We start from the raw sequence: 14,290 nt of genomic DNA on the forward strand, positions 1-14,290 counted from the left end.
GAATGACATGATCCCAAATAACCCCTGGGTAAAGGGCTGTAATTAATGCGATTTACCCATTATTTACATATATTTTCTTAATATAAATCATGATTTCTTAAGAGGGGACAGTCAGAAATTAAATGAAAAACAAGTTTTTCAGCTGAAAATAAGGAGCAAACTTACAACTTAAAATGAACAGAAATTGTTCAACATATTAGGGTGACAGCAACTTCCTCAACCCTCATTCTTTACATTAAAGCTTGAATTTTATCACAATTCTCTAAGAAACCCTCCTCACACACAAAGGTCCTTGAATTTGAATTAGCAGTATTTTAAAGAAACTCTGTTACTTCAGCACGAAAAGGGAGGAATGATGAAAAGGGAAATTTCTAACTCTTAGTGAGCCATCAAACAAACATAGAACGAGGGATTGGGTGCATAATTTTATGTCTTATAAGTCCTTATCTTGTAGAATATTGTGGACTAGGTCTGCAATGTGGTTGCTGCGGGGTGATAGCTCCTATTCTATGGCAAAAATATTTAAATTCACAACATAATGCTATATTCATACGATTACTTGCACAAGGTATGGTCATATGGGGAAGAGTATCGTGAGTGCCATCAGAAAATTTTCTACGGGAGGGGGGCGGGGCGAAGTGCTGTTAGGAGCTTTGTTTTTTCCAAGATTTAAAGCGGAACATTCTCCATTTTCTTATTTCATACATTTGTTGATCTCTTCTATTTTCTTGTGTTGATCATTCTCTATCGGACCCCCCCTCCTGGCGTCTTCAGAGGGCATTCCAGTACAAAGATAGATTTGAAGAGCTTTTGAATTAAAATGGAATAGTTGTATTGAGGTTCTTTCAGGTTACTCACTGTTAATCACGCTCGGATTTGCAATTATAATGGATAATTTTCCATTATAATTGATAGTTGGGAAGTATATTGGATAGTACGTCGGGAGAGTGGCAAATATATTGGAAAGTTGGGCTTATACTGAAAATGGATTTAAATATGTTTTATGCTTGTATATATGTCGGTACCCCATCTAGATGTTCATGAGCATAGGAACGTTACTATTTTTTAGTGTTTTTATTATTTGTTTGCCTATTTTTTGCCTATTATAAAAGCCATTCAACTAAAATAAATTTTGATAAAAGGAGGTGGAAGGAGGGAGCTTTAAAACTCTAAAACTACTATCCACAAAATTGAAATCTCTTACTTTTCAAAAGAAGGATGGTCATGCATCCAATTTTTGTTTCCACTGTGGGAATTGCATAAATTTGGTGCTCGCAAATTATTGAAAGAAAACTCATCCAAATGAAAATTTGAAGATATTGCGCCCTTTATAAGTACAAAAAGAAAGTTATATCTCCAGGAAAGTACTGGATTCTTTCATTTCTGTTCGCATAATTTCAATTTTGGCCCAAGCAGGACAAAAATGTCACCGAGTAAAAACCTGGGAACTATCAAAAAGATATTTATTAAGTCTCTAGAATCACAGAGACGATTTGAAGAACGGTATTCCATTCATGTCTAAACATAGGTCGATAGCAATACACTTCGTAAAAAAAAACCATTATGATAGAATGTAGATCGTTCAAGCAATAAAAATAACGGTAATAGGGCTCCTTATAGTTTCACGCCATCTATTAGGGTGTTTGCCAACGGATTCTGTTATGGAAAGGGAAGCGCCAAAGGCGTTAAAAGAGTGTTTAAGTCCATATATTCAAATTGGATATGAGGAGTACTTTACGTAAAATGAATGAATATCCAAATGATTGCAAAATAGCCCCTGACCTGCCTTGATCAGGAAGAAGGTATATTTGGACGAATCGATCAGTATAGGTGAGGAAAAAGGTTAAAGCTCCCCTCTTATTGAAGAGAATAGTTTGTTTTATTAAAGCACAATTTATTTTAGAAAAGAAGAAACTAAATGAGTCTTTTCTCGAAGATTGTTCTCCAAAAGTTCAATTCTTATTTAAGCAGGAGGTTGAGAGAGCAATAGCCTTTCTCATAATAATGGAAGTCCTGGGCGTTTCGGGTAAGAAATAATAAAGACAGTTGTCATTTAAATTAAAGTAAACAGCAAAACTAAAACTTCAAACGATCAGACATGCATCCATATAAGAGAGAGGCTATTCTCTTCTCAACCCATTGCTCTTTACTATGAAGTCTTTATTTTTGCTCATAATGTCTTAAGAAAGAGTGATAAACACATGGGTGATTGAAATTAGATACAAAGTATTTTTGGTACTTGTTAATTATTAAGAACACACTCAAGCATTCTAGACTTGGGTAAACCGATTTCATAGCCACAAAGACAGGAGATGGGTGACAGAATGCATTGGAATTACACAATTTGGACTATATATTTGCACATTGGGGGGGGGTAGGGGGTAAAGTATAGCGGGCCCACATGCAGAATGTTTTATCTAAAATCAATTTGCACATTATGAAGTAAGAATTGTTTTCTAACTTGACGGTGTCCAAATACTTTGCCCCCACCCCCTAATGCACAAATAAATAACCCCAAATTGTGTAAGTTCAATGCATTCTGTCACCCTTCTCTCGTCTTTGTGGCTATGAAACCGGTTTCCTTAGATCTTAAATTCTTGAGTGTGTTCTTAATAATTAACAAGTATCGTATTTTCATTTAAAAAGATCAAGAATGAAATAAATTAATGATTCACATTTGCTTAAACAATAAAAGTATCAGTTTAAAGGTTATAAAACGCAATATGATAAAAAAAAACTTGTAACTATTTATTAACCAAATTTGTTGCACTCGTAAAAACTTTCAGTAGATACTAAGAAACTTTATTTTAAAGAGCCAAGTTTGAGGAGGGGACACTCACCCATACATATAGATTTTATTCTGCAAATTAAAATTTACTCTTTGCCTTACTTTAAAAAAAAAAATAGCTTTTCTTTATTTAATCCTAGAACTAAGAACAGGATTTAAGTCAATCATAAATTGGAATTAAGCTTAGTGGACAAAGTTGCTGAAAACCCGGGTTGGCTGGAAATAAATGATATTATTTTAATTTCAACTTTTAAGGTCTTTGTATTCTTTAGAGAACATGTTGCTCTTTTCTGACTATCATGGGGTTTACTCAACTAATTTATAATCAAAAATTAATTGTAATAAAAAACTTTATTGGTCATTAATTTAATTGCACGTTACCAAACCCCAAAAAGAGCGACTCAGTTAACCTTTAACCGAAAAAAAACAAACAATTCAACCAATCCTGAGGCTTGTATACCTAGTCGTTACCCCAACTCCAAAGTATGGGCGTTACCATGCGATTATCCTTGATTCTAACATCATATGTAGAGCACAGTAAAGTTACTCTTTAAGTGTATTAATATTGGTATGCAACAAGCATTCCCATTTCGAATCTATTTTTACGCTAGTATAAGCTGACACCTTTCAATTTATTTTTATTGATTGGATCTGAATTTTTCCTTATTTTTCTTGATCCAGTTTACCAGATCGGTTACCGAGTAAATTGTGTCCTCAACGCCCAGCAACCGTTTCTCTCCTTTTGATTGGCTGTTGCTTTCTGCCTTCCTATTGGTCAAGGAGCTTATTTCTCTAAGCTATTATGTGGAATACAAAATGCCTCCAAGAGAACGGGGATCAATATAAGTAGTTTCATTCTGTTCACTAGATGGCCTTGTATATCTTCAAGACTGGAGATCTTCGAAAAGTGTTGCAAGATTGTTTTTTACAAATCGAGTAAGAGCCAAATTAGGATATTATCAAAACACTTAATTCTTCTTCAGCTGAGAAATTCCTGATATTTGCAATTTTTGGAAACGATTACAAATTAGAACTACGTATGGATACAACTGCTGGCTCACTCAAAGAAAAATCCAGTAATATTTGCCTGCCGTCCTAGATTTTGAAAAAAAATAATTTTTGAGGAATTTCATCAAAAAGTGCCTTGTTTGGGATTTCCGTTTAAAGAATTAAAAATATAACCCCAGATTGTAAAATATATCTTCCCCCCTTCCTTTATTTTTGTTAATTTCGCACCGTGGCCATAAAGTAGTATGTTATGTGAGCTAACAAGTAACTTCACAAATCATTTATACTGACAAGATCGCTCAACCTTAAATTCTAGCCTAAGAAACGCTCAAAATTACCATTAGCTTAGAAAGAAATCCTAGTTCAATAGGTGACACAAAAATACGGCTATTGAATAGCTATGGTCACTTTCAGCAAAAAAAAAAAAAAAAAAAAAAAAAAAAAAAAAACGCTTCCTCTATCTACTTATCTTTAAATCTTATCTTAAAGCTTAAAATGGTTTTCGTTTCTCTTTTTAAGTTTTCTATTTAAGGTAGCCAATGCACTTTCATAAAGTTTTTTTTTTATTTTGATGTACGATTTTACAAAAGCTGGAGTAAAACGTGGTAAAAGTTCCTGATTATAAATGAAACACTTTGGAGAAGCCAGTTCATAGAGAAAGGATAAAGGTCTCCTGAGCCATTGCTGGCGCATAGAGCGTCGTGTCGACGTTTAAGAAGCGAGTTCATGCATTGAATCTAAATCTGAGGTAATTTATTAAGAAAAAAATTTAAAACATCGATTTGTGCTAAGGAACAATTTGTTCGGTCCCGTCTAGCTTCATTTTTATTATTATTAATATCTCCATCGAACAGTCTCTGCTGAAGTAAACTAATAATTTACAGAGCTCAACTCACTCAGAGTCTCATTAGGCTAGGCCAGATAGTAGAGAAAGGAACCCTTAACCCTTCGTGTGGGTAGGTGTTACGCCAATAACTAATATTCCCACTAATCTCCTATATAAAATATACAAATAGCCTACATACCAGTGGATTTCATAAACCAAGCCTCTCCTTCCAATGCTGAATTGTATCGTAATTTTTATGTTGGTATCAAGTTTCTTAATTCAAGGATTGCATTAAAGAATAGCAAATTACTACAAAAAGTTTACAGCTGTTTGGTTTGTTTTATATTATATTGTTCTCATTCTTTATGATATGGGCATAATAGAGTATTTATATACAAGTTGTGTTGCAGTACATAACGTAGCGTTCTGGAAACTAAGCACTAATAAATAAATGGGAAAATGATTTGAAAGTTACTGCAAACTATCAAATATGCAATAAAAATAATAAATGTTTCTAGGAAACAGGGAAACCCATAAATTCTCTAGACCCGTGCATGGCTCTGAGCATACTTTCTGTTTGTGTTTAGTTTGTTTTTATTTGCATAGTAACCATGATTTTCTCTTAAGTTTCTCTGTGAAAAACTAGATGCCAAAAGAACAGATATCAAGGTCGTATCCAGGGGGGAAGCATTTGGGTTTGACTCCCCCCCGAAATATTTGCCCGACTCGTAAAACATAACAAAATGATAAATAAAATTCTCTTGATATGTTTTTTAAAGTCTTTTTAAGACCCCTCTCCCCGAAACGAATATTTTTTCAGACCACCCTCCCCCTTAAAGAAAGACTTGAAAGAGGCCCGACTGATACAAATTTTTTTGCCGAAGTCCATGCAGAACGTTTAAGAATTGCACTTAATGTTTCCGTCTTCGTAAGATATGGGCCTAGTTTTAAAAGTAGCATTTAAATGTGAAAATGGTAGTTCTTGGCTGCTATGTCTTTTTTATAAACCTGCATCTTATAAATCCTCAAAATCACGTGATTTTTCACGGCTTTACACCAGCAATAGGATTTATTAGTAATATTTACCACGACTATGTCTATTTAATTGTGATTCCCTATAGGCAGTCATAACCATTTTATTTGAACAACATCTACATATATTATGAAATTAAAGTGAATTCCAACTAATTTCATAATGTTTGCAATGACGTATGCAATAGCTTAAGGAGATTTCATACAACCAAAAAAGGTTATTTTAAAATAACCTCTAGCAGTAAAGCGCTTCCCCTCCTTACTATCTCCTCCTTTCTTCCCTTTATGTTATAAGAGAAACATTTATTAATTTTTGTACAATCTTAACATAACTTTAGGCTTTTCTATGGTACTTTTGATTGCTTGGAAGTATACATTTTTATTCTTCTCAATGGATTAAAGGTTGATGCCAAGACTCGCAATTCACATGTTTTGCACCATTTGAATTTGTCATCATTTATAATTCTCGGACAAAATGATAAATATCCGTTTGATCCTTTGAGTATTATAAACTACGTCCAAGTGACACTGTACATTATCACTGTCATCATAGCTAATGTCCAAAATAAATATTTAGCCCAAAATAAATATTTGCAATAATCTTTGGCAAATATTAAAAAAAAATTATTAGTCAAAGGCATGTGTTTAAAAACTGAAATTGATTTTCTAATAATGATACAAAACAATATTTTCTTTTATGCATAAAAATATATCTTGCCTAGCCATTGTAATTTTTACAGCGACGGAACATATTATTAACCTATCCTTTAAATTAAAACAAAAGAAAGGAAAAACTCTGAAATTCGAAAAAATTAAGATCTCATCCCAGTAATTCCACGCTAATAATTCTCAAATTGATATTTGCTATCCGTTGAGTTACTGGAAAGCTTAAACCAGTGTTGCTACAAATATCACCCTTTGGATATCAGCATGAAAGTTAACGACTCTTTTTACGATTTTGCACCCGTGCATAAGCATTCCGAAATAACTTGAGGGAAATCCTTCTCTGATAGTAAAATTTTTATGATTTTGCCACTGCATTCAGCAAAATATTATGAGCAAAGTTGTAAAACTCTAAAATGGAATGGCCTGTTTACAATCGACAGATAAACCCTGAAAAGTTTGGCTCAGAAAAGGGAACTATAAAAAAAAGCGGGAGCTAAATGCGGGCTAAAGTAATTTCATGCTTTTATTTGCTGATGATTGTTTAAAGCCCTCTGCTTTCGAAGGTTTTTGAAAAACAAATGAAAGCTAGAAGATATCAAACTGATAAGCTAAAAAAGCGTATCAGGGATTACAAAATATTTTCTACTTTGTTAATAAAGACATTGATTATTGATTATTTACATAAGAGTCCAGAACCATAATCTTGATGTTTTATAAGTAAAGTTTTCGAGTGGAGAGGTATTAATTCTAGAAAAGAGTGCACCGTGAAACTTTAATATTTAGATTAAAGAAGCTAGATGACATATTTCCATAAAATGGATATGATTCTTTTTATTTTTTGCTTCTAAGGGGGAATTCTCTTACTACAGAAAAAGACTTTATCCAATGACCTCAGGTTATTAGCATTCTTCCAGTATTGTCTGAAGTGTTCCTTCAGGTGATGTAAGGATGCTTCTTGATTTTCAACAATCTACAGGTCCATACATATAAATATAATATATTGTAATATACAGAATATAACAATCTATATTATAAAAAAAAGAAAAAAGAACTTTTACATCTTGTGTTTATATCTCGCTTTATTCATTGACAAAATAAGTTGTTTTGTGTTGCGCACTAATGTAGAAAATTGTTGTTCGGAATCCAGTAAAAATATTTCTAGGAATAACTCTTTCTATTAGTATTATAGATTTAAAACAAATTACGGAGTCTGTAGTACATGCATAATTGCCAATTTTTAAAATATATAAAAACTAGGTAAGTTTTTTCAAAAGGTATTTGCAATCGTTATGAAACAGCGATTTTTACTTGTCACTTTGAAATAACGGTTTTTAAAGCGAAATTTCACTTTTTTTCATTGTATCAAAAATTTCTTCGTGAAAACACTTAGGGGAGATGGCGACTCAGGCAAAATCCTCATTTCTACCAAAAAGAATAATAAAGACCAATATGGCAATGATAAGGTTGGCTTGCAGTAATTTTCAAGAAATGGGGGGGGGGGAATGAGCATGCCAAGATAAATCGAATCTAAGGACTCAGAGACAGCAAAATCAGCCTCATATTTAGAGCAACAAGCTAAGAGCCTCATAAACATAGAAAAGCATTAAAAAATATTAAATTTCTGATCCTTCGAAAACATATAACCGCAAAACGATTTATTGTGATAGATAATGTCTTTTAGGTTCTTAGTAAAAAAAAAAAAAAAAACTTCATACAACTACATGTTCAGCATCAAAGAACTTCACTACTAGAAAATGCACTAAAATATAGAAATTTTTGCGTAATCAATGAAAATATAGGTTCATAAGTAAATTATTACACATTTAATTACCTTGAGTTTAATAAAACAATAGATAATTCAAATATATAAATGAATTGTTAATAAACGCTGTGGTAATGTGCTAAAACATTTCTATTCCAGTTGCGTAATTTCGTTAAAATCCTGGAGGGACAAAGCTGGAGCCAATTTTCCCAAATCAAGCGAAAATTGCAGTGAAAAATCAAAAATGAGTCATATAGTACGATAAGGAGTAAAATAAACTATAGACAACTGACCTGTTTCTCTGGATGCTTGAATTTTGCAAGCTTATCTTAGTTTTGACGTGATTTTTTGAAAAAAAATAAATTTCATCTGGGGGGAGCAGACTAAGGTCTGAGGGGGGCCTCTATGCCCCTAAGCATATTACAACTTTGGTCTATTCTGCTATGTCTGACGGCCTAATTTTCAATTTCAAAAATTTATGCTACAGTAGAAAAAAATATTCCTACAAATTAATTTTTAGTAAAGGTCAGATTGTTACACTAATTTCAGTTACTAAAATGTGCTTTCATATATTTCTTATAAAACACCGATTAGTAAATGATTACTTCTCATTTTCCTCTGTTCTATGAAAAGCGGGAAGGCGACTTGAGTGTATTCAAAGTAACATCAAAGACATTTAATAGTAATAAAAAAAATAATTGCCTTCTGTAATGCTAAAGCGTAGGTATGAGACTAATAAAACTTTTACTTACCAAGTTAAATAAAGAAATGCAACTAATAATATAAAATAGAATCTAGATATTTAAGATGAAACAATTTTGTATAAAGCAACCATCTTAAAATAAGCCACCAAATGGACACTAGGTAATAATAGACGGATAAATTGTCTTTTAACAGAATACCGATTTACGACTCATTTAATTTGCAATAGTAAAACCATAATTGAAATGCAATTTAATGAAAATGCGTTTATTCTAGCTTAGAAATAGGAAATAAAAATCATATTTTATTTAAGTTTATAATGTTTTAGGAGTTAATATAGGTATTAGTTCCTAGTGAAAAAATAATGAGAAGCATTTCTACTTTATTTAAGAGTAATTCAAATGTCATTGACCGAGGATGGAAGAAATGAAAAATGGATTAAAATGACAGTTTTATAGCTTTTTAACGTGAATATTATTTTGTTCGTAATTAGTGAATTTAAGCTAGAAAGAATGATAATGCACACAATTCAAAAGATTTGACAATAAAGAATATAGAAAAATAAATCCCTTTTCTTCAGAAAATATTAACTGAATATTCGCTTACAAATTATGTTTTCAAAATTTACCTTTCTGTAGAAATCAAAAGTGATATTTTCGTTAAAACAAATCAAAGATCTTTTAGATTCGGTCTCCGTTAAGCAACTGAAATGCTATCCAGGCGATGCTAACTTGAAAATGAAATCAGGACGCATAATACATGACAAACTAATCAATGTTTAGAAGCCATTTTCACTATGATCAGCGTTTAACTTACCGCATGATTAAGGCCTAATTTCCTCGTTAATGAAAAAATTTTTAAGATAAAGTAAATCGAGCTTTCTTTTTAGATATACGCTAACAAATTAGCTCTTGAGTTTTTGGCTCTAAAAGCCTCTTTCTAAAACAATGAAAGCTTTCTTTTAGACATCCATGTGCGTAAATATAAACCCGATTCTTATAAATTTTTTTATTTTTTTATTGACAGAAGAGTAGCTTTTTCGTTGATTCCTTTAAAACTATAAAGCTTTTTAAAGTTACGAAGCTAATGATGAAACGGTACAGTTTCTGTGTGACTTAAGCCGGATTAATCGGTCTTGGGAAAATAAATAAGAATAACTTATGTTCGACAAACTATTAATTCTTTCTTCTCTTGTAATAAAATAAAAGGTAATTTGAGAACTTTTTTCAAGAATACAGACCAACTGCTTCTCAATGTAATGCAGAAAAGTTTCATCAAGAGTTTCTAGTTATTCTAAGGAATTCCAAAAACTAATAAGACTTTCCATATCCTTTTGGGAGCTATTCCATTTTCCAAAGTCACCGAAATCCTGATATATGCATTCGTATATTCAACTCTGTTAACGAGAAATTTCTCTAGTGTCAAGAGATCTTTCCTAAGGTGGAAATAGCTGTGCATGCGGAAGGGTAGTAAATTCTACTTCCATTTTCCCCAGCTTTATCCTTCCTATGCTTCCCTATTAAATTAAATGGAGGGTGACAGTTATGTTTCCTAATTTTCAGAACAAGCATTGAATTTGCAGTCTTCTTTTGTTCTTCTAAAACGATGGTATAATTTTATAAGTTTTGCGATAGTATATACAGAGAATTTTTGCAAAAAAAGTTCTGTCTTAAATAGAGTATCATTAAAATGTAGCTGGGCTCTAGAAATGAATATCTTATATTTTTGTGATAATAATGGTTTATTAGTTAATATAAATAAAAGTGAGCAATTCTACGAAGAAAATAACGCAAAACAAATTAAACACAAAATAAAAAGTAAAAAAATCTTTAAAGTTTAAATACTTTTAAAGTGAATTTGATAGCATATTTTACTACAATTTCAATGTTTTATCTTTTATGAGCCCCTTATGAGGACACTAGTTTTTTTTTTCATGAATCAACTGAGATATTCGATTTTCCTAACGGAACGAGGCGAATATACGTAAGTTTAATTTATAATAGTTTAACTTCTATTAATTCTTAAGCTAACTATTTTCAAATTTTTTAAGTGATAATAAAAGAGTAATCTTACAATTTTTTAACATCCACGGCAGAATGAATATAGCACTTAAAATTACGTATTGATTTTTTTTTTGAAACTATACATTTTGTTCAAAAATATAAATTTGATCTAAAGTTTTGCTACATATTTTCAACTTATGGGTGTCCACAGTATTGCAAGAAAGAAGCAAAATATACTTCAAGGGCTTTTAATTCGAAGCAGAAGTTTGGTAAAGAAGTCAAAGAATTGAAAACCTGGACAAGAAACTTCATCTATTTAAAAACCTCCCTCAAAAGGCTACAATAGTTTATCTATCTGTTGCATTACATTGTTGCACATTCACTTTAGTTTCCTCATTCTAGAGGTCGGTTTTACAAACAGGTCTTAAAATTCCAAGGCGAATTTCACTTATGATACTTTTTCTTTAGCACAAACAACTGCAACAACAACCAATAATTTGTCATAGCTGTGAATATTTATGACACTACATTTTATTAGGTCCGTGTATCAAGTAAGACACATTAGTCAACATGCCTAACCAGAGTTATATACAAAAACTGTAAGAAAATACGGACAAAATCTTTAGACATATTTTCTTACAAAGTTGTAATCTTGGTAAAGTGTATTTAATCAACGATTTTTTTTGCTATCAAGAAACCAGAGAAACGCTTACCTATCAGGGTCAACCGTACAATCAATCAAACGAAAAAACGTCTCCGGTTCCTAAAAAAAAGTATTGCTCTGACAACGACAAAAATACCACTGTCGTTTTGGCTGCAAAATAAGAAAAAAACATAACAAAAAAACGAGTACTTGAATATCCCAATTGGTTCAATGATGCAAATGCTAGGGATAAAGCACATAAACTATTTTCCCTCATGTTGTCCATGACTGAATACATTTGAAGAACTGACCAATTGAAACGTCGCTCAGATTTTTTTGTCAGTTGCAAAAACTAGAGGAAATTGCTTTTTCTGACAAACTAAAAAGGGTTTACTTTTTTTTAATCAGACATGACTCCACAATTGGTACCCATAAAGTGAAAGGCTTAAGTTTTTATATGCAAATCTCGAAAAAAGGGTTCAATTAAAATGCACGTATGTGCAAAAAAAGCCGGGTAAAAGGGTTTCCGCATGTTTGGTCAAAAGTCAGAAGAAAAAGATTCAAACAGGCATGATAACCGTGAAATTAGTACAGAAAAATTTGTAAGTGAATGACAACCAGAATCGAAAGTTGTGGCATCTAAACACTAATATGGGCGATGAAGTTACTTCAAGTCTTGGATATACCTAACTAGCAAGGTGAATATGAATGACACATAGAGACGCTCATTAAATTTTTATACAGGAGGGGGAGAATAGTTTGGAAAATGTGTCGATTGACAAAAATTTTAAAGCGAGAAAATGAGCAAGACTGTAAATTTTACTACATTTATGTTTTTGTAACTTTTACCTTAGAGGAGAGGCGGAGGAACGCTTGTGGTCCACTATTCTTTCTCTAAAATCTCTTCCAGATAAGAAGCGCAACCTGGATAAGAAACATTTACTTGAAAAGACCAAAAATGGGAGAATTATATGGAAAATAAAAAGTTTTATGTGGAATGGTGCATACTTTGCACACTACTGCACACTTTTTGAAGGGGGTTCCAAACACCCTATCTCCTCCCCTGAATACGGCCTTGATGTGGAACTTTGATAATGTATCGATAAGAGTCCTGACTGATGAATCCTCAATTCTTATCAAATTTTAAGTAGCCCCAGGGTGTAAATTACTTTTACTAGTTATCCAAAAAGTAATGTTTTGTTTTGAAGAAAATATAAAAGCACAAGGTTGCAACTGTATCTTCAAGTAATAGAAGCTTCGAGATTCAGCAGGGCAGTTCTTGAATTAAATTAAATAAAAAAAACAAGTTTTTTTTTAACTGAAAGTAACGAGCGACATTAAAACTTAAAACGAATAGAAATTACTTCGTATATGAAAGGGGCTGCTCCCTTCTCAACGCCCCGCTCTTAACGCTAAAGTTTGACTCTCTCTCAACTCTACTTTTTAAAACAGTAAAAAACTTTAGCGTAAAGAGCAGGCTGTTGAGGAGGGAGCAGCCCCTTTCATATACGAAGTAATTTCTGTACGTTTTAAGTTTTAATGTTGCTCGTTACTTTCAGTTAAAAAAGTTTGTTTTTTTATTTAATTTCTGAACGTTCTGAATTAATGCGTGTTTAGATTTTGGTTCAAAACGTAAGTAACAACGGCAATCAAAGGGGTCAAATTAACCTTGACTGGGATGCCCACTTAATTGGATAATCTGTCTTGACTTTTTTCTACAATTGGCCATGACTTTGACTTTTCTCACAACTATTCCCTTTTTTTTAATTCAAAAATCAACGGACTCAATAACCATTACTAAATATAACTCAATAACCATTACTAAATGTCAAAGTTTGTAGCGTGTAGCTCCTCCCACGGGGACTATGGGGGAGTAAGTCGTCCCCAAAGACATAGTTACAAGGTTTTTCGACTATTGAAAAAAAATAGCTTTCCCAGAAATTGATTCGGTGACTTTGGGAAAATAATTTGCGTGGGAGGGGACCTAGGTGCCCTCAAATTTTTTTGGTCACTTAAAAAGGGCACTATAACTTTTCATTTCTGTTAGAATGAGCCCTCTCGCAAGATTCTAGGACCACTGGGTCGGTACGATAACCCCTGGAAAAAAAAACAAATAAACACGCATCCATGATCTGCCTTCTGGCAAAAAAAAAATACAAAATTCCACATTTCTGTAGATATGAAACTTCAACAGTTTGAAACTTTTAAAGTTTGAAACTTTAAGATGGAACTTTAACAGTAGGGTTCTCTTATGCGCTGAATCTGATGGTGGTATTTTAGTTAAGATTCTATAACTTTTAGGGGATGTGAACTTATGGAACTTATATATTTAAAATCAGCATTAAAATGCAATTCTTTTGAAGTAGCTATTGGTTTGAAAATTCTGTTTTTTATAGTTTTGGTTACTATTGAGCCGGGTCGCTCCTTACTACAGTTCGTTGCCAAGAACTGTTTGAAAAAATTATTTAATCCTATATTTTGATATAAGTTTAAGATATTCTTAAAAATTCGATAGTTTTTTATAATAATTAAACAAATAATATGTTTCATACAGTGAGAAATTATTAGTATTCCAAGTTATTTCATTTGTATGGAAGTTAAATTCTTCAATAAAATGTGTTTAAAGATACTAAGGTGTGTCAGTTAGTCCCGAGTTGGTAGACTTGGCTAGTAACTGAGGAATGAAGGACCCAACTCCCACGGCAGTAACTATTATTTTTTAACCGATCATCTTCAATTGGAAAATTCTTAAAATACACAAAGTTTCGAACTAGGCATATGCCCTCTGAATTTATTTCAGGGGTTAAGTTTCTTCAAACAACCAATTCTGTCAAGTAATTTTTGTAGGTAAAGATACTGC

The 14,290-nt window shown here is 32.3% G+C and overlaps 2 long non-coding RNA genes across 2 annotated transcripts in view; one reads left to right on the plus strand and one right to left on the minus strand.

The window, feature by feature from the left end:
- Nucleotides 1–14,290, minus strand: part of LOC136035463 (uncharacterized) — a 77,764-nt gene that overhangs the window by 23,290 nt on the left and 40,184 nt on the right. The window contains exon 3 of the long non-coding RNA XR_010619445.1: nucleotides 11,501–11,601. This is a non-coding gene — a long non-coding RNA (uncharacterized LOC136035463). The remainder of the gene's footprint in view (nucleotides 1–11,500; nucleotides 11,602–14,290) is intronic.
- Nucleotides 2,811–14,290, plus strand: part of LOC136035461 (uncharacterized) — a 54,164-nt gene continuing 42,684 nt past the window's right edge. The window contains exon 1 of the long non-coding RNA XR_010619443.1: nucleotides 2,811–4,544. This is a non-coding gene — a long non-coding RNA (uncharacterized LOC136035461). The remainder of the gene's footprint in view (nucleotides 4,545–14,290) is intronic.

The sequence above is a fragment of the Artemia franciscana genome, chromosome 14, assembly GCF_032884065.1.
Source record: "Artemia franciscana chromosome 14, ASM3288406v1, whole genome shotgun sequence".
In the NCBI taxonomy this organism is placed as follows: domain Eukaryota; kingdom Metazoa; phylum Arthropoda; class Branchiopoda; order Anostraca; family Artemiidae; genus Artemia; species Artemia franciscana.